The following is a 19,638-nucleotide window of genomic DNA, read 5'->3' as shown; positions in this document are numbered from 1 at the left end:
GTGTCTTAGTTCATTCCATTAAAAACTCCAAAGTTCAACATGTTATCTAAATGTCATCTAGATCAGGGTGACACTTGAGGCTTGATTTATGCTGGGGCAAAATTCCTCTCCAGTTGTGAATCTGTGAAGCCAGATAAGTTCTGTGCTTCCAACATACAATGGTGGAAGAGACATAGGATAGACATTCACATTCTAAAAGGGAAACATTCCCACTGCAAAAGGGAGAAACAAAAAAGAGGTAGCAATTCCCAAGCAAGTCCCAAGCTTAGCAAAGCAAACTTTCTTATACCTGCATCTTGAGAATAATCCTCTTTGGCAACGTTCCTGTAGAGAAAGACTCTAGAGGCCTTTCCTTTAAGGTATCAGAAATAGTCTGTTTGGATTTTTGAAACCAAGATGGTGGCCCCACCCTTTGGGTGATTGATGGCCTCTCCAATTGTGCATGGTCTCTAGTTACAAAGGGAAGGCTCTTCCCCTAGTGGATTGTGTCATTGTAAATTTTTTTATTTGGCAAAGATCAGGTGAGGGAAGACTTGAAAAGAGTCCCTGTACTTTGGAACCAGGGGATACATCACTAGGAATGTTTGCTAAGTCATCATGGATGTTCTCCTTGACCCAAAGAACAGGAGCTTCTTGTCTTCAGAGAGAAGGCAAACCCTGTTGCCTCCTCCTCATGACCATCTCTCACATCTCTGTCCTTTTCTTAGCTTTAAAGCAGACCAAATCTTATCCAGAAAAATGATAAAGATTGTTTAGCTTCTTACATTGCAGGAGAAGACAGCAAAGAAAGGAGAGGTGCCATTGGCCTTTTCTGACTATACAAAGTGTGGTAAAACTGTCACTGGATCCAAGTTTATGCTGCATACCACAAGACAGATCAGTAAGCCTAGAGATGAGGTATTGGGGCAAGGAGTAGTGACTTTATTCAGAGAGCCAGAAGACTGAGAAAATAGTGGATGAGTGTCCCCAAAAAAGCATCTTACCTGAGTTAGAATTCAGGCTTCTTTGGAAAGTGGTTGTTGCAACCCTTCTTGGTGCAGAAATTCTTTGTTCTTGCAGCTGTGCATGTTAAGTCTGGTCACAATGTTGCTGTAAACCTCCAACAAGATAATGTTACTCTCTGTTCCACAATCTTTTCTCTCCATATGGATGAAAAGTGTTACACCCTTAAAGGTCCAGCCTGGCAGGTAGAGTCCTAAGAAGGGACTGGAATGTCTATTTCAGGCTATAGGCAAGATTCTTTTACAGAGGTGCAGATCCAGCATGACTAAGCACAGGGGGCAGAGCATAAGGGTGGAATTTACGATATGGAGTCAGATTTGTTTTTCTCTGTTGCAAAATGGTGTTTCTATAGCTAAGGTTCTACAGCAGGAATCCAAAGCTTTCTTGGGCTTCCCATTGAGTGCAATAGCTCAAGACTGTGCAGGATGGAGAGTTCCCTTTTATGCAACCATGTTTTGTTCGCTGTCTTTTTCGCTCCTTTGTGCTGGCTTGTCCCAGGCTTCAGTCTTCTAACAGAAGTACCTGGGATGCAGATCAGCTCCCACAGAACTGGGAGGCCAGCAAGGCTGGGTAATGTGAATACATGTTCTGTTTGTTCCAAGTTGTTGCAGGTCTCCTGCGAAGCTGGGCTCTGCATAGGTGGAGATATTTACTATATCTCTCTTGTCTCCACATTTTTCTCTCCCAGCACTATAGCTGCGGAATCTAAGACACAAGGGCAAGGTCATTTCCTTCCCAGAGTGGGCTGTTCTTCTCCCTGCCTATTTAGAGCACTGTGGCAGATTTTAGTATTCCATGTATTGACAAAATGTTCGTTTTAAAAATGTTGTTATTGTTTTATATACAATACAATAGTGTGAACTCGAGAATAGTTTTTATAACTGATAATTCAGAAGTACCTCGAAAGCTTCCTCTTCTTACTGAACAACAATAACTAATGTTTTTAGAGATTTTTTTTCCCCTGACAATAGAAACAATAGCTAAAAGAATAACTGTTCTAACAGAATGCTCTCCAAATTAAAATGCTATGTGCTGCTAAGTAAATAAGATGTCCTTACAGACTCACATTTTGTTGAGCTACAAGAGTGTTTGGACTTTTATCACCATGTTAATTAGGAATGGGAAATTCAAAATAACAATAGTGGCTTCTCTTTGGGACGAGGTATGAAAATATTTGGAAACTAAGACAAGCTCCTACTATTGCAGGAGGGGGAAAAAGCATAGAACTGCCTACTTTTGAAGACTAGAAACATAAATGAATGAAGGACAAACTGCCTAATAACAGGCTTCACCCCAGTCCTGCGAAAGTAGGGATCCATCCTGTGGGTCAAACAGTGTTATTTCTCTAGTTGCAAGCAGGTCCTTAGTTCAGATTCAACACTCAAGAAATATTTATAGATTAAATGAATAAAAGTTAGCTTGGCCCTGTAAGATTAGATGGGATAAAAGCTGATTGAGATTCAGAGTGAAAATGTTTTTTATTTTGATCATGGTCTAAGGTAAGAGTCAAGGTTTGTATTAGCACAAAGAATGAAGCTGCAAAAATCTCTCACAGATCTACTCCAAGTCCTAAGAAAGCCAGATCAAATCCCATTTTTGAGGGTAGTGTTACAGCAGAGTATGACATGAACTGTTTATTTTCCATTCAGTTTCTTAGACATAAACCAACCCTATTGACTATACACAGATCTTTTTTTTCAGTTTTCCAGCTCATAAATGCACTTTTGGTCAAAAGGTAGAAGATTTGTGCTACCCAACAGATGATTTGTTGGCAGTTTAGTGAAAGCTCATGCTTACTACTGGAGAACATATCAGGGCAATCATCCTGGTGATGGGAAAATAAGTCAAAATTGCCATCTTGTTGTTGAGCTGTGCAGCAGAAAGATTGTTGCTGAGTCACTCTTCCTAAGGTAAATATGTTTAACTCTTCCTATTCAGCTGTAGAAATGGGCTATCCACACCTTTTGCCAGTTTGTGCTTATTATTTGATTCAAGCGAACTTGTTGTTTAGTCGCTAAGTCATGTCCAACTCTTTGCCACTCCATGAACTGCCGCATGCCAGGCTCCTCTGTCCTTCACTATCTCCCAAAGTTCGCTCAAATACATGTCAATTGAGTTGGTAATGTTATCTAAGCATATCATCCTCTGCCCTCCCTTCTCCTTTTGCCTTCAGTCTTTCCCAGTATCAAGGTCTTTTCCAATGAGGCAGCTCTTCTCATTAGGTGGCCAAAGGATCGGAGCTTCAGCATCAGTCCTTCCAGTGAATATTCGGGGTAGATTCCCTTTGGGATTGATTGATTTGTTCTCCTTCCAGTCCAAGGAACTGTCAGTTCTTCTGCACCACAATTCAAAGGCATCTGTTCTTCGGCCCTCAGCCTTCTTTATGGCCCAACTCTCACATCCATACCTGACTACTGGAAAAACCATAGCTTTGACTATACAGACCTTTGTCAGCAAAGTAATGTCTCTGCTTTTTAAAACACTGTCTAAGTTTGTCATGACCTTTCTTCCAAGAAGCAAGTGTCTTTTAATTTCATGGCTGCAATCACCATCTGTAATGATTTTGGAACCCAAGAAAAGAAAATCTGTCACTGCTTCCACTTTTTTCCCTTCTATTTGGCATGAAGTGATGAGACTAGATGCCATAATCTGAGTTTTTTGAATGTTGAGTTTTAAGCCAGCTTTTTCACTCTCATCTTTAACCCTCATCAAGAAATTATTTGGTTCCTCTTCACTTTCTGCCCTTAGAATGGTATCATCTGCATATCTCAGGTTGTTGATATTTCTCCTGGCAATCTTGATTCCAGCTTGTGATTTCATCCAGCTTGGCATTTTGCATGATCTACTCTGCATAGAAGTTAAATAAGCAAAGTGACAATATGTAGCCTTGTTGTACTCCTTTACCAATTTTGAACCAGTCAAGTGTTCTGTGCCAGGTTCTAACTGTTGCTTCTTGACCCACATATGTGTCTCAGGAAACAGGTAAGGTCTGGTAGTCCCATCTCCTTAAAAAATTGCCACAGTTTGTTGTGATTTACAGTCAAAGACAGTTGTATGATACTTTGAGCATTGTTTGGCATTGCCCTTCTTTGGGATTGGAATGAAAACTGACCTTTTCCAGTCCTGTGGCCAATGTTGAGTTTTCCAAACTGGTGACCTCTTTTTCACCTCCTTTTCAGTGTAGCTCGATAAGACTATACTCCTTAAGCAAACACTGCTATAGGACGCGATTAGGGAAAGTACAGTTCTATTTCACACTTCTCTCTTCAGTCCCGGTAGGACTGGTTTGAGAAAGAACACTAAGCATCTGATAATCAGTTTTAAATCTCTATTTATTTGATTTCAATTTTACTGCCTGGAGTTGAATCCTTTACAGGATAAGAACTCCAAAACTGACAGAAAAAATAATTTGATATTGATTCTGAGTCAGTGAGAAAATATCCTTGAGATAACAATGTATATGCTCAACCAGAACAAAACCCTAGGAAAAAAAAAAAAAAAAGCAGAGCATCCTCACTGGAGAGAAAAAAAAGTACATTATTGTCCTTCCTCCATGCTCTTTACTTTTCATGTCTGAACTTTTGCAGATAGAAACTTTTTGCCTTATTCCCTGCCTTTCTGACCTATACTTAATCCATTCTGATGATATAGCCAAATTAATCTTCACAAAGAGTTAACTCGATCATTTATAGTCTCCCCTTTAGCAATTCTCATCCCCAAGAATTCTAATACCTTGGTCTTTGGCTGGGCATTGATAACTGAGAATCAGTCCCATCTCTAAGACTAGCACCAACATCATAAACACACATTGAGTATGTAGCATGTGGCAAGCATACTTTATCTTATTTCATCCTTACTACAACACTATGAAAATAATTATTATCCTTATATTAAAGATGACAAAACAGGCTTTGAGAGTTTAAGTCACTTGTCAAAGGTCATGAAGCTAGTAACCTTGTTGGAACTCAAATTTTGCCCTTCTTTACCCGCTTCCATACACTCTCTTAGGACATACCCACTTCCTATGTCCCCTGAATTGACCACAGCATTCTTACATCTATGCTTCTGCTATTATGACCCAGAATGTTTGCCACTTCCCTTTTTAGTTGTGTATATAAACATTTTATTTATTCATATAATCTAGAAACATGATTTTTAATATTTAAAATAATTTTGTTCCCTATTATTAAATTTGTGTGTGTTAGTCACTCAGTCATGTCTGACTCTTTGCAACCCCATGGACTGTAGCCCGCCAGGCTTCTCTGTCTATGGGATTCTCCAGGCAAGAATACTGGAGTGGATTGTCATTCCCTTATCCAGAGGAACTTCCCAACCCAGGGATCAAACCCTGTTCTCCTGCATGCAGGTAGATTCTTTACCATTCGAGCTACAGGAAAGTCTGTATTATTAAATTTAATGTCTATCAATCATATTCCTTAGTTTCCATCCTATAGTATTTTCAAGGATCACGTTGGTCATCTTCCCCTACCCGCAGTCCCCTCTGAACACCAGATCCAGTAAGTGGACTTTCTTATGCTCTTTGAGTCAGTAAATTCTACCCTCTTCAGTGTATCTCTATCACTACAGCCCAAGTTCCCTCTCTTGCCTTTAAAGTCAACATGCTTATTATCTCATTGCTACTTAATAGGCTCTATTACTCCTAGAATACATATCCTAAATTGTATACCATGAAGGCAGAGGTTCTGATTGATAATACTCATTATATGTCATTATATCAGTTCTTGGCACATGAAATAAAGTCAGTGAATGTTTGTTGATTGAATGAGTGAATGTAAACCTATAAGGTCGGTGAAAAATTGTGTGCACAATCATAGTTGTGAAGTTAACCTTGACTCTTTGCCATTGCCTTGACTTACACTGATATTCTTATGTGAAGCAAAGATACAATGTATTAAAGAGAAAAAACAGTCATTGCTGTCTGAAAGACTCTGTTGCTACCTAGTCTGGAATCTTAGGTGAGTCGGCTTATTTTACTTCATCTCTAAAATAGGACTAATTATTGCCACAAAATTGGTTTTTAAAAAGTGTTAGTAATAACATATGTAAAGTGCTTAGTCTACTGTAGACAGTCAGAAAATGGGAGCCATTTCATTGGAATTAAGGGACAATAAAAAGTAACTATAGTTGTTGGAAAAAGAGCGGCAGTCATATAACTTTTCAGTTCTCCCTGAATCCCTCCATTATATTAACAGGATTGCTATAAGAACCAATCTGAAGAACTACAGACATCCACAGCAAAATTGGAAAATTTGGCTTCTTCCATGAGCCCTGGATATAAACAGATGGAGACAAACCCCTGAAAAGAATCACACAGCATCAGCATCTGTGAAGGAGGAAGTGTAGGGGCAAGGAAATTAGGCTTATCATGACCCTGAGGAGAGAAGAACCTCAACATTTTTAGTTGGAACTCACTGGGAAATATTACCAGCCAGTGTAAGAACAGCAACAGAAACTGGGGAGATGTTCTGAAACACATAATTTGTGAGTGAATGAAAGGGAATTGGAATGCAGTTAGATCTGAAGGCCTTGGGAGCACTCTGAGTACTATAAATTCTTTGAATTAACAACTAAAATTTCTTTTCAAAAGTAAGACCTGCATTTTAAAAATTCCACCTTGGATAGAAAAAGCTGGAAAGAGTCACATTCCCAAACAATAAGAAAAACCCAGATAATAAAGTCAGCAACAAGAAAAAAAATAACAATAAGGAGAAGCTAGATAATCTAAAGAAATCACAGAAGCAGAACTTTTCTTGACCTTATCAGAGATCTGAGGTTACAAAGCCAACTATTCTGAAGTCTAAGGAAAGATGGGCAGTAACGGAATTGAGAAACAAAATGATAAAAAGCTGTGTATAAACAGTACAAGGCTAGAAGTAAATTCTTCCTTACTAGTAATTGCTTAAAATGGTTCTGTAATAATAGTTGGTAACTCTAACACACCACTTTCAATAAGGGAAAGAACAACTAGATAGTACATCAGTAAAGAAATGAAGCATTTAAACAGCATTATAAAAGTTAGACCTGACTTATATGGAGCACAGTTCCCAACAACTTTTTTTAAAGCGCACATGAGAGTTTCTCCTGGATAGACAATATAACTGTTAGATCAAAAGACAGGTCTCAGTAAAATTTAAAATCTTACAAAGTTTCTTCTCTGAGCACAATAAGATGAAAATAAAAAACAATAATAAAAGGAAGACTAGAAAACTCATAAGTATGTGGAAATTAAGCAATACACTCAAACAGTTGTCAAAAAAGAAATTGCAAGTGAAATGAGAAAACAGAGATGAATGGAAATTAAAATACCTACAAGTTAAAATTAACATACCTACAAATCCATTCTCTGTCTGCATCTCCATTGCTGCCCTGCAGATAGCTTTATCAGTAGCGTATTTCTAGATTCCATATATATGCATTAATAATGATGCTTGTCTTTCTCTTTCTGACTTAATTCATTCTGTATAATAGGCTCTAGGTTCATCCACCTCATTAAAACTGGCTCACATGGGTTCCTTTTTACGACTGAGTAATATTCCATTGTGTATATACGCCACAACTTCTTTATCCCTTTGAAACGGATACATTACCATATGTGAAACTAGATAGCTGCTGGAAATTTGCTGAAATGATGCAGGGAAATCAAATCCAACGTTCTGTGAAAATCTAGAGGGATGGGGCAGTTGGAAGGAGGGTTAGGAGGACGGGGGCATACATATGCCTATGGCTGATTCGTGTTGATGTATGGCAGGAAACAGCACAGTACTGTGGGGCAGTTGTCCTCCAAGTAAAAATAAATAATTGAAAAAATACAATTTACTAAATCTTGTGGAATGCAGCAAAAGCAGTGTGTGATGGGAAAAATGCATAGCTGTAGGTACCTACACTAAAAAGCAAGGAAGAGTCAAATCAATAATATAACTTTGTACTTTAAGAAACCAGAAAAGTAAGAGCATGCTAAATCCAAAGCTAACAGAGGAAAGAAATAATAAAAATTTGATCAGAGAACAGAAAAACAATAAAAAAAAATCCATTCAAATTTTGATTCTTTGGAAAGATTAACAAAATTCACAATGGTAAGGAGACACAAATCACGGTTATCAGGTATGAAAGAAGAGACAGCACTGCAATTTCTATGGGCATTAAAAGCTAAGAATGGGAGAGTAAAGCTATTATAGGTCCACAATCTCCACAACTTAAAAGAAACACATTTCTTGGCACATACAAATGACAAAAGACCTAATTAAAAAAGAATTAGATAACCTGAATTGTTTTTTATATAATAAAGAAATTATATTTGTAGCTAAAATTCTCTCCAGAATAGAAAACTTTAGGGCCAGAGAGCTTCATTGGAAATTCTGTAATATGTTCAAGGGAAGAAATAATTCAAATTCTGGACAAACTCTCATGGCAAAAAGAAAATAGAAGAAAGCACCTCTGAATTCATTTTATGAGATCACAATTACCCTTATATCAAAACAGAGAAATTAGAAGAAAAAAAAGCTTCAGGGCAATACATTTCATGAATATTGATGCAAAGGATTCAATAGAATATTTGCAAATAAAAAGTACACTATGGAAAATAATAATATATCATGCCAATTATAGTTTACCTGGAAATGCAATGTTAGATCAAGCATTCAAAAATCAATCAATAGAGCTTACGATACTAATAAAATTTAAAAAACCTGTAATCATCTCTGTAGATGCAGAAAAAGCATCTAAAAATCAGCCTCCAGAAATGATAAATACATAGAAATAGAAGGGATATGGGAATAGAAGGGAATTCTTTTAATATGATGAAGGGCGTCTTCAAAAGTCTATAGTTAACATCATACTCGATGATGACAGATTGAACAGTTTTTCCCAAAGATTATAAACAAATCAAGACTATCCATTGTAATCACTCCCATTTACATTGTACTTCAGCTACAATAACAAAAATCATACACTATGGAATACCTAAGAAAGAAGAGGGTGAACACACACTTGTTAAAGAAATGAAAAACTAACTCATAGAAACTTTAAAAAAAATTTTTGATGTATAGTGAAAAGAATAGGCATAGAAAGAAGTTAGACTTCTTTCACATATTTATTTGTAGATTTTATAGATGTTTTGGTGATGGTGGTTTAGATGCTAAATTGTGTCCGACTCTTGCAACCCCATGGACTGGAGCCTGCCAAGCTCCTCTGTCCATGGAGATTCTCCAGGCAAGAATACTGGAGTGGATTGCCATTTCCTTCTCCAATGCATGCATGCATGCTAAGTCACTTCAGTCGTGTCCGACTCTGTACGACCCCATGGACTGCAGCCCACCAGGTTCCTCCGTCCATGGGATTTTCCAGGCAAGAATACTGGAGTGGGTTGCCATTGCCTTCTCCATCTCATTATATAGTTTATCTTTAAATTCATGCTTTTCTTTTTCTTAGTTATGTCAAATGAAATTACTAGGAATCTTGACCAACTTAGTAGGAATAAGTACCTCAAGTGCCCAGATTGTGATTTGTAAGTACTGTTTCCCATTAAAAGTACTAGAAATACTTGAAGAAGTAGCTGTTTTCTAGGTTCCCAGCAAAAAATATTCAGAATGATCTTGGAATATTTTATCTTTAAGAAGACAGAGCAAGCATCAGAGTTAAGTTAAAGACATGACAAAAGGACTTACAAGTCAAGCTAAATAAACTTCTACTGACTAAAGAAGGAAAAATGTGTCCTTCCAAAGAGTAATAACTGAAGGGCTAAATGACATTAAATATATTTGAATCCATGAGTTTATAAAGATAATATTAATGATAATGACAGTGATAAAATCGATAAACTAGTTGATCTTTTCAAGATGGCAGAGAACTATCCATTATTTTGAAAATTGATAATTAAAGAGGAAACTTTGTCTTGTCTTTCCAGTAAGAGTTCCAAATTCCTCAAGATAACAAAATCGCTAATGAGAAAATTTTTCTTTGAAATTTTCAGCTAACTAATGAAGAAGGCATAATAAAATTATAATATCACCATTTTGTAACCCCTAATTAAAAGACGTTTACTCCTTGGAAGGAAAGTTATGACCAACCTAGATAGCATATTCAAAAGCAGAGTCCATCTAGTCAAGGCTATGGTTTTTCCAGTAGTCATGTATGGATGTGAGAGTTGGACTGTGGAGAAAGCTGAGCGCCGAAGAATTGATGCTTTTGAACTGTGGTGTTGGAGAAGACTCTTGAGAGTCCCTTGGACTGCAAGGAGATCCAACCAGTCCATTCTAAAGGAGATCAGTCCTGGGTGTTCTTTGGAAGGAATGATGCTAAAGCTGAAACTCCAGTACTTTGGCCACCTCATGCGAAGAGCTGACTCATTGGAAAAGACTGTGATGCTGGGAGGGATTGGGGGCAGGAGGAGAAGGGGATGACAGAGGATGAGATGGCTAGATGGCATCACCAACTCGATGAATGTGAGTCTGAGTGAACTCCGGGAGTTGGTGATGGACAGGGAGGCCTGGTGTGCTGCGATTCATGGGGTCGCAAAGAGTCAGACACGACTGAGTGACTGAACTGAACTGAATGAATGAATGGTTTCAGGCATTGACCATCAGTGACTGCTACCTCCAAAAAAGGTAACTGTCCATTATGTGCTTCCTGGTGGAAGTTCACAATCACTTGCAGACCAACAGCCACAAACATGATAAACTCAAACCCAAATCTGATCAAACCTCTAGCTCTATTTAATAATTAATAGGAAGATAGAACTGTAATAGAATGACTATTTCAGTAAGTTTAGTAGTCAGTTTAACTCAGAAAGTGTTAGTTGCTTGGTCCTGTCCGATTCTACAATGCGGGACTGTTGCCTGCCAGGCTCCTCTGTGCGTGGTATTCTCCAGGCAAGAATACTGGAGTGGGCTAACATTTTCTCCTCCAGGGGGATCTTCCTGACTCAGAGATTGAACCCAGGTCTTCTGCATTGCAGACAGATTCTTTACCATCTGAGCCACCAGGGAAGCCCATAGTCTGAAAATGGCATTAACATATAATTGGAGGATAAATACAGAAAACATAGATCTTCTTGCCTTCAAGATCTCCAAAACATTTGTGAGTGGGGTATGTGAGTGATAGACACACACAGAGAGACAGAAAACTATCACTGAATTAGTAATTTGCAATTTTCCAGGTATTCTAATAAATACCTTATGTATTTTTTGAATTATTTAATCCTTGCAACAATTCTGTGAATTACTTTACTGATTGTACTTTAAAAAGCTAAGAAATTTGCTTCAGGTGATAATTACTCAGTTCCAAAGCCTGTGCTCTTATCTGTTACAATATAATTACTTCTTTTTCTAAATGACTTTAAAAAGAGTTTAAAAACTGATGACCTGTGAGATCAATATGGCATGCAGATGTGTTTCATTTGGTTTCCACAATATAGACTCAGATAGGATTATTTATTCTTTTGTTTAATTTTTATATTTCTCCAGATATTTTGATAATCCAGATCATTGGATCTTTCTGAAAAATAATAAGATCGTCAGAAGATGGCCCCTAATGTTGCCTGAAAGCTTAACAGCTCAAATGAGTAGAAGCTTCCCACTTTAAGCAGTGTAAGTACTCCCTAATTTGCCATAATCCCCACCAATTGCTTCTTTCACAGACCAACTTTACCTAGACTTCATTTTCTGTTGGATTCCCTAGGCATCTGTGTTTGTTATTTCTGATCTATATCATACTAAATCATTCATTAACTCATACTCTTTTCTGTCTTTATTCTGTGTGTCTTGTGTCTTTAATTGCACTGTAAACTTTTAAAAAGCAGAATTTGCATCTTATTATTATTTTGTATTTTCCATAGCATAAGATTTGTATAAGTTCATCAAATAAATAAGTTTAATCAGTTCAGTGAAAATTAGAGTATAACATACCCTATGTTATTGTACTTTGTTTTATTAAACTTCAGAGATACTGCACATTTTACAAATTGAAGGTTTATGGCAACCCTCTGTTTAAGATGATGGTTAGCATTTTTTAGCAATGAAGTGCTTTTAAATTAAGGTATGTACATTGTTTTCTTATACATAATGCTATTGCACATTTCATAGACTACAACATAGTATAAGCATGACTTTAACATGCACTGGGAAACCAAAAAAAATTTGTGTAGCTCACTTTTTGGGAAATATTTTCTTTATCTAGGGGTCTTTAAACAACCCTGCCATATCTCCAAGGTAAGCCTGTAGTTGTTATTTTAGCTTGTGGTTACAGTATTAGTTGATTTAAGAAGACTTCCAAACACTCAGGCAAAATGAAAGGTCATGTGTGCTACCAGGAAAAGTAACTTGCTAAAAACATGATTTAGATAATGAGTTTTTCCTTTGTCTCAGAGTGGAAAAAGTTAGACCAAAAATACAGACTTTTTATCTTTGAAAACACCATCTTATTCTCAAAATCATCACTCTGCACGGAACTTGTATTTTACAGCTGAAATAATCAGTTTCTGTGGGGTGTTATTACTCACACTATCTTTTCTGTTGAGAGAAAACATGTTTTCAAAGCCCATTTTCCCAATCTTTCAAAATAAGTCACCTTGCAAGAAAATGAAATGTAGCTTTAGTATGCAGCCCACCAGGCTCCCCCATCCCTGGGATTCTCCAAGCAAGAACACTGGAGTGGGTTGCCATTTCCTTCTCCAATGCATGAAAGTGAAAAGTGAAAGTGAAGTCGTGTCCGACTCTTAGCAACCCCATGGACTGCAGTCTATCAGGCTCCTCCATCCATAGGATTTTCCAGGCAAGAGTACTGGAGTGGGGTGCCATTGCCTTCTCCCTTAGTATGTCCAGATGCTGCCATATGAAAGGTACCTTCTCCAACCATAGCCAACTATGGGGAGCAGTTGTGGATATTTCTGTAGACTGGCAGCCCATAGGGATTGTAAAAGAGACAAAAGGTTTGAATAACAGAACACTAAGGAGTGATATAACTAGAAAAAGAAAGAAAGAAAGAAACCAACCCAGTAAAGGAATCTTTCCACTTGTCTACATTTTGTTCTTCTTTCCCTCCCTGCAACATACAGAAAATATAATTTGTTTTTCTACCTTTCAAAAAACTTTATAAACATTCCCTTCTTCATAATATACTGTAGTTGTAAAAATACTGGAATTAAAAATCCAGTGTATCTTCTGGGTAGAAGTGTTTAAGGCCTCCCCTCCCTCTTGCAGGAATGTTTTAGATTCAGCTTTTGCAGCTCAATTCTGAGATCCCAATAGAGTAGGGAACTAAGGGGCTAACCTTAGGTCATCCTCAGTGTTCAGAGTCAGAGGTAAGAGGGGACAGACCAGCTGTACAGCCCCAGACCTGGCTAGGAATGAGATAGTCATGAAACACAGGGCCAAGAGCCCAGCTTTGGCTTAGAGTGACTATACTTTTCGAATAAACCAGGAGGGTCTCATGATTACAGGCCCGGACAGTATAGTCTTCTTTGTTAAAATCACCTGTATTGGGAGGTGGGACCCTGAGGAAACGGTGCCCCAGAAAGCAAGCAGGCATTTCCTAGGGACCAGTGGATGAGTTAGATAGCATCACTGCTTTAGTGGACATGAATTTGAGCAAACTCTGGGAGATAGTGAAGGAAGGCACTATAGTGAGGGAAGCCAGGCATGCTGCTGTCCATGGGGTCACAAAGAGTCAGACACAACTTAGCGACTCAGCAACAGTGAGATTCATGGAACATTTTCACAATAGAAAATGGTACAAGGATTTAGCCAATTTTGAGTTGTCCTTTTGACTGTATCTTCTTCTCATCCTCGTATTGTACCTCATTTTCCATGGCATTCAGGACCATTTATGATCTGACTCCAAGCTACCTTTCTTGGTTTATTACTGATTTCTTCAGTCCACCACCTATGCATGTGAAGCCACACACAAGTTACATATACTTGCCCATATTTTTGTTTATGCTTTCTCTTTGGGAAGGTCCTTCTCCCCATGGAGCATTCTGGAATTTATCTTTCCCTTTTGTATGTCTGTACTCTCCTATTTTTTCCCCCTTATCTCCTGGCTCCTTTAAGGAAAGCTAAGCTTGATTTCATGTTCCCTACAAGGCCAGGCATGTACGTCGAGTGCAATAGCCACCCAAGGTAGAGAGAGAGGTCTAGTCAGAATCAGGCTGCCTCTGCGGATCACTTTGCTTAAATACAATAGTCTGAAATCAAATGAGTCTGAAGAAATCTTCCACTATTTAAGTTCCCACTGTTCTTATATATTAAACAGGTTAGGTTCTTTTGCCTTCACCTTTTTCTTGGGTCTCTAGTTTTCATGCTGTGGTCACAGAGCTCTCAACAGTCTAAGGTAGTCTCCAGAAGCCAGCAAAGAAGGTATGATATGATAAAACTTCCATCGTGGTATCAAGGTGTTGTTTAGACCTCTCTCATATCCAATGTCAATTAAATCAGACAGATGCAAGAATTATATGAATCCTCCATATTCAGAAAATGGTTTTCAGGGCTCATCTTTAAATTTATGGAACACTTTATTAAAATCATACAAAATGTGAAAGCTCGACATATGGAAAAGACAAATGTGGGCCTCTATGTAAGATTTGCTGAATGTTCTTATTGGGATTATGAGAGAACTCAGACCTCTATTACTGGTGAATCTAGAATTGCTTGTCAATGGGCATGAGTTATTAAGGTGATGGATCGAAGAAGTCAACCTGGGAAGAAATCATTTAATAAAAAGAGGGAAATAAGCCTTTGTAAAACTACTCATCATTAAGTAGGACATCAGACTCTAATGTCTGCTTTAGTTTAAGAGAAACAATCTTAATGTGATAAATTGCTTTATCACTTTGCTTAACCTTATCCTTGCTTTAAGATGTTTAATGTTTTAAGATGTTCTTGTGGGCTATATCTTAATAATAATCTGTACAAATGAGAACTTTATACATTCATTTTTGCCTAGCTCCATTTAGAGATAAAAATAGAAACAATACAAGGCTTATGTAAAGAAGGAAGTAATAAAATTTAAAAAAGCACAGACCTCAAAGTTCTGCAGATCTGGGTATTGCCCACAGACCTACCACTTGAGATGTGTGATGGTTTAGTTGCTAAGTCACGATCAAATCTTTTGCAAGCCCGTGGACTGTAGCCAGGCTTTTCTCTCTATGGGATTTCCCAGGCAAGAGTATTGGAGTGGGTTGCCATTTCCTTCTCCAGGGGATCTTCCCAACCCAGAGATTGAACCCAGGTCTCCTGCATTACAGGCAGATTCTTTACCAATTGAGCCCACGGAAGCCCTACACTTTGAAAGAGGAATGTCAAATCAGCACAGTTACTAAATCAAAAGCAATGTGAAGTGAGAACTGTCCATTTTTGTTTTAGATTTTCATTAAAAATATCAATAAATCACCTTTGTTTCATCTCATGCATTAGTTTATTATTGTGGAAAGAAAAAAATCCATTTAACTTTCCCTCCATTCCCATTTCCAGTCCATGGGTCTCCCCTGGTCCAACCTGCTGTGAAATTCTGGGCTCTGCATTCTCATCTCAGCAAGGTGAATTCAGGTGACCAAGTGAGAGTCTGCACAGCAGCTTCAGCGATCCCAGGAACTGAAATGCTTTGGATTCTGGGAAAACTTTGGCCCAACAAAATGTGAATCTGGGGTTGACAGAGAGATATCCCCAGTGTTCTTAGTTGTCAAGAAGCTAAAGGGAAGTTGAGGAACTGGGTGAGCCATCTGCACTCCTGAGGCTGGGATAGGTCAAGGAGATGGAAGACATAACAGTCCACAGAGCACAAAATATTTTACATCCCATCCCTTTCTAGATTGCTACCACAACTTGAGACCCAACAGTAAAAATAGTACCTCAGCTATGAGGACTCAGGAGTCAGAGAAAGGCAGATCAAGCCAAGAGGTGTCCAGCAATATAGAACTATTGAACAATAAGAACAAAACCAGAATTAGAATATTTAAGAAGTGTCAGGTACAGCAAAATATAGTGGATTCATGATTATCAAACTAAATCATTGCTGGGAGAAATATCAATAGCCTCAGATATGCAGATGACACCACCCTTATGGCAGAAAGTGAAGAGGAGCTAAAAAGCCTCTTGGTGAAAGTGAAAGAGGAGAGTGAAAAAGTTGGCTTAAAGCTCAACATTCAGAAAACGAAGATCATGGCATCTGGTCCCATCACTTCATGGGAAATAGATGGGGAAACAGTGGAAACAGTGTCAGACTTCATATTTTTGGGCTCCAAAATCACTGCAGATGGTGACTGCAGCCATGAAATTAAAAGACGCTTACTCCTTGGAAGAAAAGTTATGACCAACCTAGATAGCATATTCAAAAGCAGAGACATTACTTTGCCAACTAAGGTCCGTCTGGTCAAGGCTATGGTTTTTCCAGTGGTCACATATGGATGTGAGAGTTGGACTGTGAAGAAAGCTGAGCGCCGAAGAATTGATGCTTTTGAACTGTGGTGTTGGAGAAGACTCTTGGGAGTCCCTTGGACTGCAAGGAGATCCAACCAGTCCATTCTGAAGGAGATCAGCCCTGGGATTTCTTTGGAAGGAATGATGCTAAAGCTGAAACTCCAGTACTTTGGCCACCTCATGCAAAGAGCTGACTCATTGGAAAAGACTCTGATGCTGGGAGAGACTGGGGGCAGGAGGAGAAGGGGACGAGAGAGGATGAGATGGCTGGCTGGCATCACGGACTCGATGGACGTGAGTCTGAGTGAACTCCGGGAGTTGGTGATGGACACGGAGGCCTGGCGTGCTACAATTCATGGGGTCGCAAAGAGTTGGACACGACTGAGCGACTGAACTGAACTGAAACTAAAACTTTCAAAATATGAACTGAATTACTGACAATAACAAAAGAAGTAGAAAACTTGTGGATCAGTCATCACTGAGATTGCTAAGGTATGCAAAGATCTACCATTTAAAAGGTACCAAGACCAGCACATTCAAAAGTGAGCATTCTCTAATTTAAAAAAGAAGTAATTCCAACGTTACTTAAGCTATTCTTTTATTAAAATGTATAAACTTTCCCATTTTATTTCATATAACTGACCTATTCAACCCGTTGGATGTTAGTACAAAAGAAAACTACAGACCAATCTCAACCATGATTTAAAATGTAACAATTCTAAATAAGCTATTAGCAATTGGAATCCAAAAATATATGAACAGAATACTATGATATGACTAAGAAGGTTTATTTGGAGAAATGTGTGAATAGTTCAAGCCAGAAAAGTCTCTCAATATATTCCAGAATATCAATTAATAAAGGAGAAAATACATATGAACTTACCAATATCAGATGCAGACAACATATTTGGTAAAATACATAATCATTTTAAAAAATTGCCAAGTAAAATAGAAACTACTTAATGAAGTTACTTAAATATAATATTTCCCAAAATCTGATCACATATAAAAGTTTAAAGAGTAAAACAATAGAACATTTATAATAATAACAGAAAAATAATAGAATGCCTGCTATTAAGATTATTAATCAACGTTGTCTTGGCAATGTAGTGAAATAAGAAAGGACTTCCCAGGTGGCTCAGTGGTAAAGAATCCACTTTCCAATACAAGAGCTACAGAGACACTGTTTCAATCCCTGGGTCTTGAAGATCCCCTGGAGCAGGAAATGGCAACCCACTCCAATATTCTTGCCAGGACAGAGGAGCCTGATGGGCTACAGTCCATGAGGTCACAAAGAGTTGGACACAACTGAACATACACACAAGTAAGATAAGAAAATAAGGTAATTACTATAAACAGTGGAAGGAGGTATAGCTATACTTTTTACTGATAACATGGTTTGTATACCCAGAAAACCCCAGAGACTAAAATACTCAAACTCAAATTAAGAAATCATATGGTAGATTCCTGGATACAAGATAATTATATTTATAATAATACACTCAAACTTACACACTGATATGTGAATATGTATATATTTTTATATATTCATATATATACATATATACTCATAACCCTCATGAAATATTTTATAGAGCAACACTAGCTGATGTAACAGATAAACCTAGGAACTAAGTGGCCCATCGTAGCTGAAGTCAACGTTTCCCTTCATGAATTGAGGCGGTGGGTGTTGTGGGGTGAAAAAGCAGTTTATTCCAGAGTCATCCAAGGAATGCAGCTGACAGAGGCTCTGTCATCTTTATCTCAAGGCTCCTAAGGTTGCCCTAAGTATTAATAGCCAACTGATAATTAGAGAAAGACTTGCGTATTTTTAATTCAGACCTAAAGCTAGTAAACAGCACTTCTGCCACATTCTGTTGCTCTAAATTCAGACACTGAGAACCTTGTAGATAAAAGGGAACCTGGGAAATACAGTTTTGAGGATACTGGACAGCCATTTCCCAGGAGTAACACTTCACTATGAAGCCAGAAAGTAAATTTTTGGTGGATGACTTGTCTCTATGTTGTAGGTGGGCATTATTACCACCATTTTACAGGTGACAAAACTGAGGCAAAGAAGTTTAAATGGCATATCCAAGGTTACCCACATAATAGTAGTAGATCCAAGATTTGAACCAAACCAGGATTTGAATCTTGTTCCAGAATCCATGGTTTTAACCATTGTACTACACTACACCATATCAAATGTCTTTTGTCTCTTCTAGAAACAATCACCAAAAAATGGAGATAGCAAAAAAATAAAAAATCATCTGCAATGTTCAATTCAGTTCAGTCGCTCGGTCGTGTCTGACTCTTTGCGACCCCATGAACTGCAGCGCACCAGGCCTCCCTGTCCATCACCAACTCCCAGAGTCCACCCAGACCCATGTCCATTGAGTCAGTGATGCCATCCAACCGTCTCATCCTCTGTCGTCCCCTTCTCCTCCTGCCCTCAATCCCTCCAAGCATCAGGGTCTTTTCCAATGAGTCAGCTCTTCACATGAGGTGGCCAAGGTATTGGAGTTTCAGCTTCAGCATCAGTCCTTCCAATGAACACCCAGGACTGATCTCCTTTAGGATGGACTCTTTGGATCTCCTTGCAGTCCAAGGGACTCTCAAGAGTCTTCTCTAACACCACAGTTCAAAAGCATCAATTCTTCGGCACTTAGCTTTCTTTATAGTCCAACTCTCACATCCATACATGACCACTGGAAAAACCGTAGCCTTGACTATAAATTTATTAGGTGTAGATGAATGAGAAAGATATAGATCCTATGTGAAGAAATCTTGAAGGACATAAAAATAAATATTCACAAATGAAAAAGCACTGCTTATTCTTGGATAAAACTCAAAGCATAAAAGTGTTGGATTCTTCAAAAATTAGTAACCTGAAAGAGTTCATTTTTTAGAATTTGACAGTTATGTGAGATGTCTTTTTAAGCTGTCCAACATTCATCTGTAAAAACACAATATTAGGGGGATTGCCCTACTGGATATTGGCATATGTTACAACCAAATTAAATGGAAACATTAAAAAAATAGAGAATAAAAAAATCACAGCATACATTAAAATTTAAAAGATTAAAAATGCTATTTTAATTCAGTCAGAAAAGGGTAAGTTATTAAACAAATGGTGATAGTACTATCATGCTTATCCATGGTGGAGAAAGTTAACATTGGAGCTTTATATTACATCACCTACAAAAAT

This window comes from Budorcas taxicolor, chromosome 23 (assembly GCF_023091745.1).
Source record: "Budorcas taxicolor isolate Tak-1 chromosome 23, Takin1.1, whole genome shotgun sequence".
Lineage (NCBI taxonomy): Eukaryota > Metazoa > Chordata > Mammalia > Artiodactyla > Bovidae > Budorcas > Budorcas taxicolor.
Note: the sequence above shows the minus strand (reverse complement) of the source record.